The sequence below is a fragment of the Pleurodeles waltl genome, chromosome 4_2 (genome assembly GCF_031143425.1).
Source record: "Pleurodeles waltl isolate 20211129_DDA chromosome 4_2, aPleWal1.hap1.20221129, whole genome shotgun sequence".
Classification (NCBI taxonomy): Eukaryota; Metazoa; Chordata; class Amphibia; order Caudata; family Salamandridae; genus Pleurodeles; species Pleurodeles waltl.
The window spans coordinates 669,214,668-669,227,589 of NC_090443.1; the positions used below are offsets into that span (position 1 = coordinate 669,214,668).

The 12,922-nt window shown below is 42.9% G+C and overlaps 1 protein-coding gene across 1 annotated transcript in view; it reads left to right on the forward strand.

Moving 5' to 3' along the window:
• Positions 1–1,059: 1,059 nt before the first annotated feature.
• Positions 1,060–12,922, forward strand: part of ZZZ3 (zinc finger ZZ-type containing 3) — a 388,382-nt gene continuing 376,519 nt past the window's right edge. The window contains exon 1 of the mRNA XM_069232251.1: positions 1,060–1,170. The gene's annotated coding sequence lies outside the window, so the exon portion shown is untranslated. The remainder of the gene's footprint in view (positions 1,171–12,922) is intronic.

Genomic DNA, 12,922 nt, shown 5'->3' on the forward strand with positions numbered 1-12,922 from the left:
TGGTCCTGCCTAAGCTGTTAAAAAAAAAAAAATATATATATATATATATACACACACACACACACACACACACACACACACACAAAAACAAAACACTGGGACGAATATATACTCTGAATACAGTCAGTCTGTAATCCTCCTATGCCTGGCCCGGTTTTTACTTCTCAAAATCATGCCACCCTAGTTTAAGAGAGTTTACGCAGTGGCTGCAAAGTAATAGTAGTCTTTGGGTGATGGGGTTTGCGCTCTCTCCGCCACTGTTCAACTACACAGGCTACGCTAGTAATAAATGGGTCTCGTGACAAACGCAGAACCATCTCAGTTGCCTCTACCGTGAGGAAAGTATGACAGCTACCGCTCAAAGAAGGGTCGTCGGTGGCGAGACCTCCCTCCGACGATGCCCTTAGGCTGGGTGGGACTGGAGGAGGCGCATCCCATGCTCTCTCTACTAGAGGGCCATCTGGCAGTCTGTGCCTGTTGGGCAAGGGCTGCTGCTACCTTTCTAAGTTAGCGAAGCAGCGTGAAAGGGACCCCAAACCTGGCAAAAGAACAGGAAAAAAGGCCCACATCGGCACCTGCCGCAAGCCCGACTTCCCAATCCGATCTCGTGCTAGGTATAGCTGTTATGCCTGCTAATGGTCAGAAGGACCCACGTGGCTATTAGTCCCAAATAGACCGCGAGCGAGTCGTACTATCTATCGCTCAGTCCCATCAACTGGGGTCCTACTCTGCTGATTCCGCCTTCCTGTCCCGAACAACAAGCAGCAGCTCAGTTCCTAACTAAAGCGCATCGGACAAAATTACACCTGTGGCCGCTGCACTAGCCTACAAACTTCAAAGACGACGGATCTGACTCTGACAAAGACACGTGCGGACACCACAGCCAATCAGCACTTAGAAATTCGGTATAGCGTACTAGGATTGGCTGGGGTGCTTTCCCTTTTGCTCCAATCTTTGGCCACCTTATACATTAGCGCTGCTGCCCAATCCTAAAATTCTCCTAGAATATGTTGAGCCGTGGGATTCGTTGTTATGTTGCCCGGAAGTGCTAACATTACGGACAAATGACATCCGTTAAAAGATCAGCAACGGACGACGGACATGAGGCGGAATTCACGGACGGTCCCTATAAGTAGCGGACTTGTGGTTACTGCACCTTTACCACCTTAGGTAATGTTTGTGTTTTCTTTCTGTTAGCAGATCTCTGGTCCACGTAGGTTCGACAGTATCCTTCTGGGCTATTTTTTTTTTTGATTCTTCAAACTGAGCTATTGCATCTTTTTCATAACACTGCATACCTGCACACAGCCATATTCTCTACGGGATTCTAAAAGAGGAGGGCGTGTTCCGTTTTTTCCAGGTTATTTAACCTGTTATTCGAGCAAAACACTCATGTGAACACCTGAACCAGTTTATTGAAAATCGGAATTTAAAGAGCAAGTTTTATGTTACTCTTACATGCGCGTTCAACGGAGGCTCTGCGGTATCTTGGTTAAGCATCGTGCTGGAGCAGGGCATTAGTTACGCTTCTGAAGTTGGTGCTTTCAAGTACTCCATGGAGAACCTCATACATTCCCACTTACTGGATGCGGATCCACAATACGCCGCCCGGACTTAACAGAGTTCAGATTTGCCCTGTAGAAATGTTTGGGCATTTGTGGAAATGTAATGTCTACCGTTCCAAGCTGCTTAAGTGTAGGTTATGCATGGGGTCCAGTGTAATCCGAAACATCCATGATTCCAGCTCTGTTGAGGGTTAAGTGTTTTTGGAACTTCTGTGGCAACAAAACGAAACTGTAGATTTTATCTGGAGTGTTAAGCTGTAAGCCAAATTTATATTGCAATATTACTAAATCAGGTCTATGTACTATAATAATATGTAACGTTTTGCCGTGTGTGTGTGTGTGCGCGCGCACACACGCAAACTCTTTATATAAGTAGATTTTTATATTTTGACTTTTGCGGACCCCCACTGAATCGCTCTTTGGAAGGACATTTCTTTGATTTGACTTTCAAAACAATACAGAGAAAATCTGCCAACAAATAGACATCAAACAAATAAACCACAAAATATTTTAAATCATTCACGAAGGAAAAATAAACCGAAATTGGAGTTTGAACGCGAGGGTTGTGCCGCATCTCTGTGACCAGCTTTATAATGTGTGGTTTTATTTTTCAAAGTTGATCTCTGAACTCCGATTCTACTTTTCTTTAGTGGAGTATGTATTTTACATAGATGAGGGATGAGAAGTATTTGTTTTGGTATGAATAGGTGGCGAGGAAGGGAATTTAAACCTTCAGTGCTTCTTATAATAATTCAGTATTATCTCTTCGTGCATACAGCGAAAAGTTTGCTAGGAAATTTTAATCGAATTGAAGTTTTAGTGCACTGCTGGTATTGATATTACTATATATCAGTTTTCTTATTCTTCTGGCAGTTCCGCTAATTTGTCAATAGCTACACTGAAAAAATCCCTAATCCAGTTTCTACTTTCATTTGCATACTGCATCACGTAGCTTGCAGATGGTGGATAAAAAAATTAAAGCGTTCATTTGACTCTTCTTTACTACGCCCTATCATTCTGAGTGAAGGCCAAGACCAATTGAATTGAAATTAGCAAGAGTCCTGCAAGTAGTAGAGCGATAAGCATCTAATCAGCAGCAGAAATAGATTAGTTGAGGCACTCTAGCTGAGCGCAGGATGAAAATAACAGCAAGGTTTCAGAAAAGCCATGTGCAAACTGGAGCAAGGATCAAGCAGCCAGAGCAAAACCGCAAACCGATGCAAGGGAAAGTCAAATTTTCAAGCTATTATCTTACTTGGACTACATTTACTAACTAACCCAGAAGTAACTCTCCTGTAGTTCTTCTTGTGACCCGTTTGTAGACCATCTCCCTTTAGTATTCCACGTGTGTCAGTCTACCAAACCCACCATGAAGTTTTTCTAACGTGAAATGAAGGACGCTACCGCCGTGGTAGGTTCAGATCTACTTTCTTGTCTACACAGTGCACCAAAGAAATTGCTTATCAGCACAATTCATCAAAGGATCTACCAGTACTGGGTCGACAATAGCCCTGCTCTTTCGGCTAAGAGGAGTAAGGTGTTGTCATATGAAATCATACTCTCAGAGATACCCAACTCTCTAGTGACCCTTGATGGTTCAGCACACTCTAATTTCAAACTGCAGCAATTTTAAGACTATCTGTATGCAGTACGCCTGATAGAATAAAAAAGAGTGGGGTGGGAATCTTGGGGGAGAGAAGAGTAAGTGTCCTAAATATGGCCATTTCCAGCTAATATTTTGCATATGGTTGTCAAGTGCCTTGTCTTGCAGGAATTTTGGTCAGGTGTGACTCGAGTGTCATCATCTTGTCTTGGATACACAATGTACAGTTTAATTCCAAGGAGATTATGCTAGGCTACAGAATAGATTTTGATAGCGGTCTGACAAAGCTGCTATCTATAATAATAGTTTCGATCAAACTTTGTATTACTAGAGCTTGGGTTTCTTCATTACCCCTCCCCAAGGATTGCAGAGTGGTGTGCTGCTACCCAGCAATTGTATACTGGCACTGGCTAAATCCAGCGGGGGTGGGGGTCGTTCTCTCAAGTGATTGGATCTTATTTGGACTGTGGTTAGTTGGGATCCATATTCCAATGTTATTTACTGTTGGAAATTAACTTGTGAAGATCTTTAGGCCAAAATAGCTTGGGTCTATCTGCTATGCTGGCATACCTATATGCTTTTCTGAGCTTTAGCTATTGTTATAGCAGATCTGACATGTTATTATTAGCTACTATTTGTGTGTACCTTCCCTCTACGATTCGGTGTATGTGATGTAATGATCAGGACTGTGTTTTTTTGTTTTTTTGTTTTAGCTTTGGTCACTCCCTAGCTTACTATATGTAATCGTTGGTTTGTTGAATCATTTTTTTCTATGATCATATCTGACTCATAATAATAAAATGAGTTAAAAGAAATAAAAGACACTGACAACTGCTATGATGTGCCGGGGGAGTATGCAAAGTGCCTTTATGGGTTTTATCTATCCCCTCAAACCCTAACTGTTCTGACTCCCATACGTTTGGTCCACAAAGTCCTGGTAATAACCATGTTTTTTTGTTCTATGCTTTTCAAATATTTTTTTGTTCTATGCTTTTCAAATAGGTTGGTATCGATTTAGAATCATACACACATTTATTGCTAAATTAATTTAAATATTGCCTTGTTTTGTGTGCCTGAGGATGGTGGAACTTAAGGCTGGTTTGGAGGGATTTGAATTCGATTCATTATGGGGTCGATAGCTGGTGTATCAACCGTCTGATACAAAGCTATAGCCTGTGCTGCTGTTTCGCCTTTTGTTTCCTAGGAGTATTCGGCATCCATTTCAATACGTCTGATAATGTATGTTCTTTTAAGCCATAGTTAATTGTAGCTTTTTTTTTTTTAAACAGTATTGACAGTCTTCCACGCTGATTTGATCAGTTAGGGTAATATGCCCTCCAGTTTTTCAGTAGGATTAGCTGGTTTTCTCAGCTGTGCGGTTACACTTTAGGCAGTCATTAGTGAAAGTTACCATTTACTAGTAAATCACGTTGCGTTGCATCTTAGAACATTCGTAGTTCTAAACCCATTGATAGTCCATTTAATAGTTATCAATATTTCATAACTACTTTCCTACTACATGCGTTTTTGTAAATTTCCAAAATTGCTGCAGTAGTCCACAGTGTCACAGTAGGTGTCTCTCCATAGCACCCTTCTTGGCGACCACTGCAAATCCAGCAGTCTTCTACATCACCTGGGTTGGCCTCTACACCACAGCCTGCAGTAACATTGCTCTCTGGCAAATGGCTACTCACCCTGTCCAAATAAGCAAGTCCCCATCGGCTGTACAAAGAGGCTCCAAATAAGTCTGTTCTAGTCTAGCGGGTTTCCAGGAGATACTCACTATTGCTTGCAGCAGGCTGCACAGGCAAGCAAAGCAGCGGCCACCCCAAAGAGGGTCACCCTGCTCCCACCCACATATCTGTTGGACGTGCAGGGAGTTTTCTTCACAGTGCACGCAGTGTGATGTCCCTTAATCTTCTGGCATGCAGGGATTTCTTAGCAGCATTGATAATGTGACTACCTTCTTCTGGTCCCAGCACCACCAAGGACATCGGCCCTCCATTTAGTTGTACGGCATCTGAGCGGTGACCCTTTCTCTCAGCATTGGCTCCCTCCTTGCTTCAAGGGGTTACGCAACACACACAGGCTAGTGGCCCAGCTTGATCAGTGTGGTGGTCCTATCATCTGTGCACCCCTCTCCCCCAATCCTAACATAGCACAGCGGGCATGCTGTTCTCAACACACCAGAATCTCAACCTCTGCGATCCTATTGGTAGGACACCCCCTCACCCTTACTCGACCCTGTTTCCTCCAGCAATCTCCTTAACCTCCCAGTGCCTGCTGGTTTGAGACAGGCAGAAGCTGGTGCTCCAGGAGTGTGCTCATGGTCCACATCGGTGATGTCCCCTCGCCTAACATGGGAAAATGGCAGACCCTTAGTCCCCAGTCCTAGTCACAGCAGGCTGAGCTGCTTCATGCTGATGTACAGTTTCAGTTTGACAGTCTGAGAATCTCAAGCTACTACTTTTATAATCCATTTCTAAGCACACTTGTAATTTAGTGTCTGTATTTAAAGTTTGTGTATAGGGGTTGCTCGCTATGAAATGCCCACCCCTTAATTGTGCTTTTCCTCCAGAGAGCAGTCTATCTCAGCGGCTCTTGTTTGGTGTGGTAGCTAAGTTATAATTGGAATGTAGTGATGCCTTTAGAGTGCGTTGAGGAGAGCTGCTCTAATGTAAAATGTTGTTGAAAAGGGAGCACTGGAGCAGCTGTGAGAAGGTTGGCTGGGATTGTTCTTCTAACCTAATAAACTCATTGGAAATGTTAACTAGTCTGTACTTTTTTTTTTATTGTGGAGTTAATTGTTGTATTGCTGGCCACAAAGAAAATAAGAATTTCTTTGGAGAATTTTCACCCCAACATCAAGGTCAGGTGGCTGTTGGGAATACTGGGTGTCAGTTTAAGCATTAGCTAGCTGCACTGTGCACAATGGGGCCCAAATGGGATTGGGGGGGGGGGGTGAGGGAAGAGAAAGAAATAAGCTTTTATTCACGGTTGTACTACTATTCACCATACCTCGCTCTGCTGTTCGGGGATGATCATTCAATGTTGTGCTCCCTCGTGTGCACATTCTGCGTACACTGCTGCTTGGTTCACCGCACCAATATCATGCTGAGCAAACAAGCGGTATTACCTGAAGAAAAAATGCATCGCTGGTCCTCCACTACCTTGGAGCATTGGGCTAATTATGGGGCAGTTTAGTGGTTAAAACGAGCTGGAACGTCTTTGAAAGAAATGAGAGGTTGATTTCGGCCTTTGTGGAAGTGTTGGGATGTCATGCTGCATTTAAAGAGTGTATCCACTAGTTTTGAACAGAGATGAAAAATAGCAGTGTTAAAACACTGTGATAGGCGCACCTTTTGAAGATTAACATTACACAGAGGGACGAGATTGGTGCCTCTGAAAGGTGAATTATTAATTAGGGCTCTTGAGGGGCATCTAGGGGATATCAAAAACTAAGGAAAGCTTGAGGATGGTGTACTGGTGGCCAGGAATAGATGTGGAGAGGTTTTTAAAGGGTTGCATGCAGTGTGTTGAGTGAAAAGGTTCTGAAACCTCAGATTTAACCCATGGTGGTTAGGAAGTTACCGAATGGCCTGTGAAAGGAGGTGGCTTTGGATATATTGGGTCTCATACCGTCTGAGTGGAGCAAAATGTGTTGGTTCTGATGGACGAGGTTTGGAGGTGGTTGTATAACCTTCACCTGTGGGATTGAAACAAAGCAAGTTCTTTTTACTAAGAGTCTTACTGGGAAAAAGGGCATACCAGATGTTTTACTGATTGACAATGGAGTCCAGTTGGTCTCCAACGAAATGGAGAGTTTTCTGAGAGAAATTGGTATAGAACACAAGAAGTATGCTCTAAATCATTCCGAAACCTAAGCAATGGTTGGCCTCTGTAACAAGTTATGTTAGGTTATCTGGACTTAAAAAGCACACGTTCACCAGTTGGTCTCATGTTGCAGAAGCTGCTGAAACAAAACTTCTGGATATACTCTTGGAATTAATTATAGGCCAATCTAAAAGTGAGGTCTTCAGAAGATTCTTAAATTTAAGATTGCAATGCGAGGACCTAAACTCAAGAGGCAGAGAGTTCCAGATAAAGGGTGTGAGAAACCTGACCCACCCACCCAACCTCTGTTTCTTCTTTTTGAAAGGGGGAATAGAACGGAGATTTAAATGGGAGGATTGTAGATTGTGACCCGGTATTTATTTGTAAATGAAAGCTGGGCTTAGATTCTGTAAGGATTTGAAGACAGTACAACATACTTTATAGACTGTGTTGTTCAATAGGGAGCCAGTGTAGATCCCGCATTAAGGGAGGAATATGACATTGCTGAGGTCGTTGATATAAAGTCTAGCCGCCTAGTTTTGTATTAGTTGAAGACGCTATTCGAGGGAAGGAAGCCTAGTTTCTCTCTTGTGGGGTAAATCCCAAATGTGAAAGTAAGGGTGGTGATGAGAATTGGTGTGAGGAAAATGAAAGCTAGGAAGACATGGTTTGATGATAGAATGGTGAAGGTGACCAATGTAAGAGTGGGAGATTGGGTGAGAATCCGGAATCCTGGAATTGGTCAAGGTGAAAACTTCTCAAGTCCCTTAAGAGTGGTCAAATTGGTTACCGGTGCAGTCAAGTCAACAGATTGTCATGCTTGGAACATTAATAGACTCGTGGTTGTAGGAGGTGATGGAAGAATGGAAACCTGGGTGACGAGGATGATGAGAAGATAAGTGATGGAAAAGGAGGTCGATGAGAGGTGAGAAAAAAATCAGAGTTGTATAGGCACCAAAGCACTTTGAAGTGTACAGTAGAGTGTATTGATACGTTTTTTAATGTCACATGAAGATATTTATAGTTTGTTTCCTTGTTCATACCAACATATAGCATACTTGTTTTCTTCTTGTTATTTATTCTGCATTTTCCCTGCCTGTCATTTTCAGCGTTGTGTTTGTTTGTGAAAGTGCTCTTAATAATACTTTATTATATTTAGTGGGTAGAGTGGCTTTGTGGTTGTTTAAAAAAAATAACATAATAAAAAAAGTGTGTGGTAACTAAGACTGTAATCAGAATATTGTGATGCATTCAGAATGTGTTGGAGAGCTGCTTCTAAAGTAGAAATTTGGTGAAGGACTGGACCAGCTGCGAGGAGGATGGCTGGGATCATTCTCCTACACTAATAATCTAATTTGAAATGTTAACTAGTTCGTGTTTCCTCACTGTGGAAGAGTTAATCCTTGTTATAGATGGCTTTCCAAGCTAGAGTACTCCTTTAATCTGCTTCCGAATGCAGATATTGTTCACATATACCTCCCTTAGTCCAGAGTCTGCATTTGCTTAGTTAGTAACCTTTTTGCGTTCAGTGTTGTCCACGTCTTCATGCTATCACACTGCATGGTCAAGCTGACACATTTTTTTTTTTCGCCTGCTGCCGTATTTACTGCAGTGGTATACCCTTTTAAAGAGCAAATTCAGCATCGACTAAGCTGCTTTGATAAGATATTCATTTTTAAAATTGCAATACAGTGGACCACTGTGTCCTTTGCTTTTGGCTGTTTTCACAGTGACTCCTGAAATAAAAAATTGCGCAATACTAAGCTTTTCACAAAATACCATGAGAAAAGGATGGCCGCCTTTAACAACGTCATCTTCACTTTCCTGGGCACGTAAGCTTCAAGCTTAGACATTTATATATATTTTATGTACTATGTTGTGTGGTCAAAATGAAAGCAGAGTTAACCAGTGTTTTCAAGGATACCAGATATTTACATAGTGTTTAGAAGAGCATGGAATATAAAGGCCTTGTCGGTTTGCTGTGTTGGTATTCTAAATGTTAACTGGAAATTAAGTGAAATCTACAATGGCTAAAAGTAATTCTGAGAGACCATATAGAGTATTTTCAAAGCATACTTTGGAAGACATAGTCTCCATACAGCTTTGGAATTCAAGCTCCAATACATTGAGAACATTTCTACTAGGTAATATGATGGGTGCAGTTTGTGCCATATCCAGTAAGTAGCGATTTTTAACAATTGTCCCCTTTGAGCCCATTATTTCCCATTAAAGGTTTGATTAAAAACCATACACTCTTCCTTGATAACCACACAATAATTTCCGTGCTGCCCACCAGTTTGGTTGATAACCATCTCCAGAGCAATAGCAAGCTTTAGGTCATTTTTTTTCAATTCCACAAGGGACTTGAAGCAGACAGGTTGATGGTGTTTTCTCACAAAAGACGGGACACTACCTCCTACTGTTGAGTCATCTAGATTATTAACTAAGGTTGCAGCATGCTGTTTGCGAAACCCAAGGAAAATATAGTGTCTGTTGTCAAAGAAAAACAATATCTAGAACCGGCCACTTTGCTGCAGCTGATAATTATTTTTCATTGAATACCAATATTAACCCATTTGCTGCCAGGCCTTTTCCTCTCCTGTGCCGAGCCTTTTTTTGGCTATTTGGGGCAGTTCGCGCTTAGGCCCTTGTAACTATTTGTTCACATAACCTACCCACACTAAATTAGCGTCCTTTTTTTCCAACATCCTAGGGATTCTAGAGGTACCCAGACTTTGTGGGTTCCCCTGAAGGAGAGCAAGAAATTAGCCAAAATATAGTGAAAATTTAGTTTTTCCCAAAAAATGGGAAAAAAGGGCTGCAGAAGGCAGCTCGTGATTTTTTATTTTATTTTTTTCCCTGAAAATGGCATCAACAAAGGGTTTGCGGTGGCAAGATCACCGTCTTCCCAGCTTTCAGGAACAGGCAGACTTGAATGAGAAAACCCTGTTTTTCAATACAATTTTGACATTTTACTGGGACATACCCCATTTAAAAAAAAAAATTGTGCTTTCAGCCTCCTTCCAGTTAGTGACCGAAATGGGTGAGAAACCAATGCTGGATCCCAGAAAGCTAAACATTTCTGAAAAGTAGTCAAAATTCAGAGTTCAGCAAGGGGTCATTTGTGTAGATCCTACAAGTATTTCCTACAGAAAATAACAGCTGAAATACAAAAATATTGAAATTGAGGTGAAAACAGCCATTTTCTCTACGTTTTACTCTGTAACTTTTCCCTGCGATGTCAGATTTTTGAAAGCAATATACAGTTACGTCAGCTGGACTCTTCTGGTTGCGGGGATATATAGGGCTTGTATGTTCATCAAGAACCCTAGGTACCCAGAGCCAATAAATGAGCTGCACCTTGCAATGGGTTTTTATTCTATACCGGGTATACAGCAATTCATTTGCTGAAATATAAAGAGTGAAAAATAGGTATCAAGAAAACCTTTGTATTTCCAAAATGCCCACAAGATAAGGTGGTGAGAAGCAGTGGTTATTTGCACATCTCTGAATTCCGGGGTGCCCATATTAGCATGTGAATTACAGGGAATTTCTCAAATAGACGTCTTTGTTTACACACGGTCTTACATTTGGAAGGAAAAAATGTAGAGAAAGACAAGGGACAATAACTCTTGTTTTGCTATTCTGTGTTCCCACACGTCTCCCGATAAAAATGATACCTCACTTGCGTGGATAGGTCTAGCACCCACAACAGGAAATGCCCCAAAACACAACGTGGACACATCACATTTTCACAAAGAAAACAAAGCTGTTTTTTGCAAAGTGCCTACCTGTGGATTTTGGCCTCTAGCTCAGCTGGCACCTAGGGAAAACTAGCAAACCAGCGCATTTTTGAAAAGTAGACACCTAGGGGAATCCAAGATGGGGCGACTTATGGGGCTCCGACCAGGTTCTGTTACCCAGAATCCTTTGCAAACCTCAAAATTTGGCAGAAAAAACACCCTTTCCTCTCATTTCAGTGACAGAAAGTTCGGGCATCAGAGAGCAGCACAAATTTCCTTCCACCCAGCGTTCCCCCCAAGTCTCCCATTAAAAACTGTACCTCTTTTGTGGGTGGGCCTACTGCCCGCAAAAGGAAATGCCCCAAAACACTATTTGGACACATCAAAATTATCAAATACAAAACTACCTGTTTTTGCGGGGGGCACCTGCGTTTTTGGTCCTGTGCTCAGCAGCCTTCTAGGGAAACCTACCAAACCCAGGCATTTCTGAAAACTAGACACCCGAGGGAGTCCAGTGAGGTGTGACTTGCGTGGATCCCCCAATGTTTTCTTACCCAGAATCCTCAGCAAACCTCAAATTTAGCAAAAAAAATCACATTTTCCCACATTTCTGTGTGGGATCACTGCACTGGGACACATTTCATACCACCCAGTGTTCCCCTCAGTCCCCCGGTAAAAATAATACCTCATTTGTGTAGGTGGGCCATGTGCTTGTGAAAGGGAAGAGCCAAAACCTGTTGATATTGAGGGGGAATTAAAAGGGGTCCAAAAAGGGCAGTTTGCAAAAAAAAAAAAATGTTTAGGCTGACCAGTGCAGCAGAATTTTTATCGGTATAGATGAGACAATGCTGGGTGGTAGGAATTTTGTGGATTCCTGCAGATTCTGGAAGGTTCCATCACAAAAATGTGGGAAAAATTAGTGATTTCCAGCAAAGTTGGAGGTTTGCAGGGGATTGTGGGTACAAAAATGGTGCAGGGTGCATGTGAAACACACCACCCTGGAATCACCCAGATGTTTCGTTTTCAGATGTGCCTAGGTCTTGTGGATTTTTCTACATGGCAGCGTCCATAAAGTACAGCCCTCACCTTTCGAAGTGGGACGATGTTGAGAGTAAGCTAAGCTCTCATGGCCCAAATGTAAAACTAAAACCCAAAATAATCAAATGTCTTCTTGCTTGCTGTGGGATAAGATGTTTTAGAGTGCAGGGGAGAGCTGAAAGACTGGTACTCCCTTCAGTTGAGGTGGGGAACCTTACTGGTTGGTAGCCACCACCCCAATATTTTTTTTTAATTCCCTGGCATCTAGTAGACTTTCTGACCCCCCCCCCCGGGGAGGGGGTATGGCCAAAAATGGGGGGCAGATATGGCCAACAGTAACGTGCCCCCACGGGGAGCGACCCTTACCCAAGGGGCTGCCCCCTAAAGAAAACACACTCATACACCCACACCAATCCCTGATGCCTAAGTGGCTTCTGCCCCCATGGGGGCAGATTGGCCTAACAAAAATCGGGCGATCTGCCCCAAGGGGGGCAGAAATGGTCTAAATACAATTTGCCCCCCAGGGGAGCGACCTTTGACTTAGAGGTCGCTCCCCACCTCTATAAAAACAAAAAATCTTTTTTTTTATCCCTGGCGCCTAGAGGTTTCTGCCACACCTGGGGGCAGATCGGCCTAATACCAATAGGCCGATCTGCCCCGGGGGTGGGGGGGGGGGCAGAAATGGCCTAAAAACAATTGTGTGACATTGGTGCAAAAAAAAATCCCTAGTGGTTTCTGCCCCCCTTGGGGGCTGATTGACCTAACAAAAATCAGCCGATCTGCCCCCAAGGGGGGCAGAAATAGTCTAAATACATTGTGTCCCCCAGGGGACCGACCCTTGGCTAAGGGGTCGCTTCCCACCTCTAAAAAACAAAAAGAAAAACAAATTTTTTTTTTATCCCTGGTGCCTAGAGGCTTCTGCCCCCCCTTGGGGGCAGATCGGCCTAATAACAATAGGCTGATCTGCCCCCGGGGGGGCAGAAATGGCCTAAATATAATTTTCTCCCTAGGGAGCGACCCTTGCCTAAGGGGTCGCTCCCCAACTAAAAAAAATAAAAATGATCCCTGGCGCCTAGTGGATTCTTGCCCCTGCCCCCAGTGGAGGGAAGAAAAGGCCTTGAAAAATATTGCCCACTTGG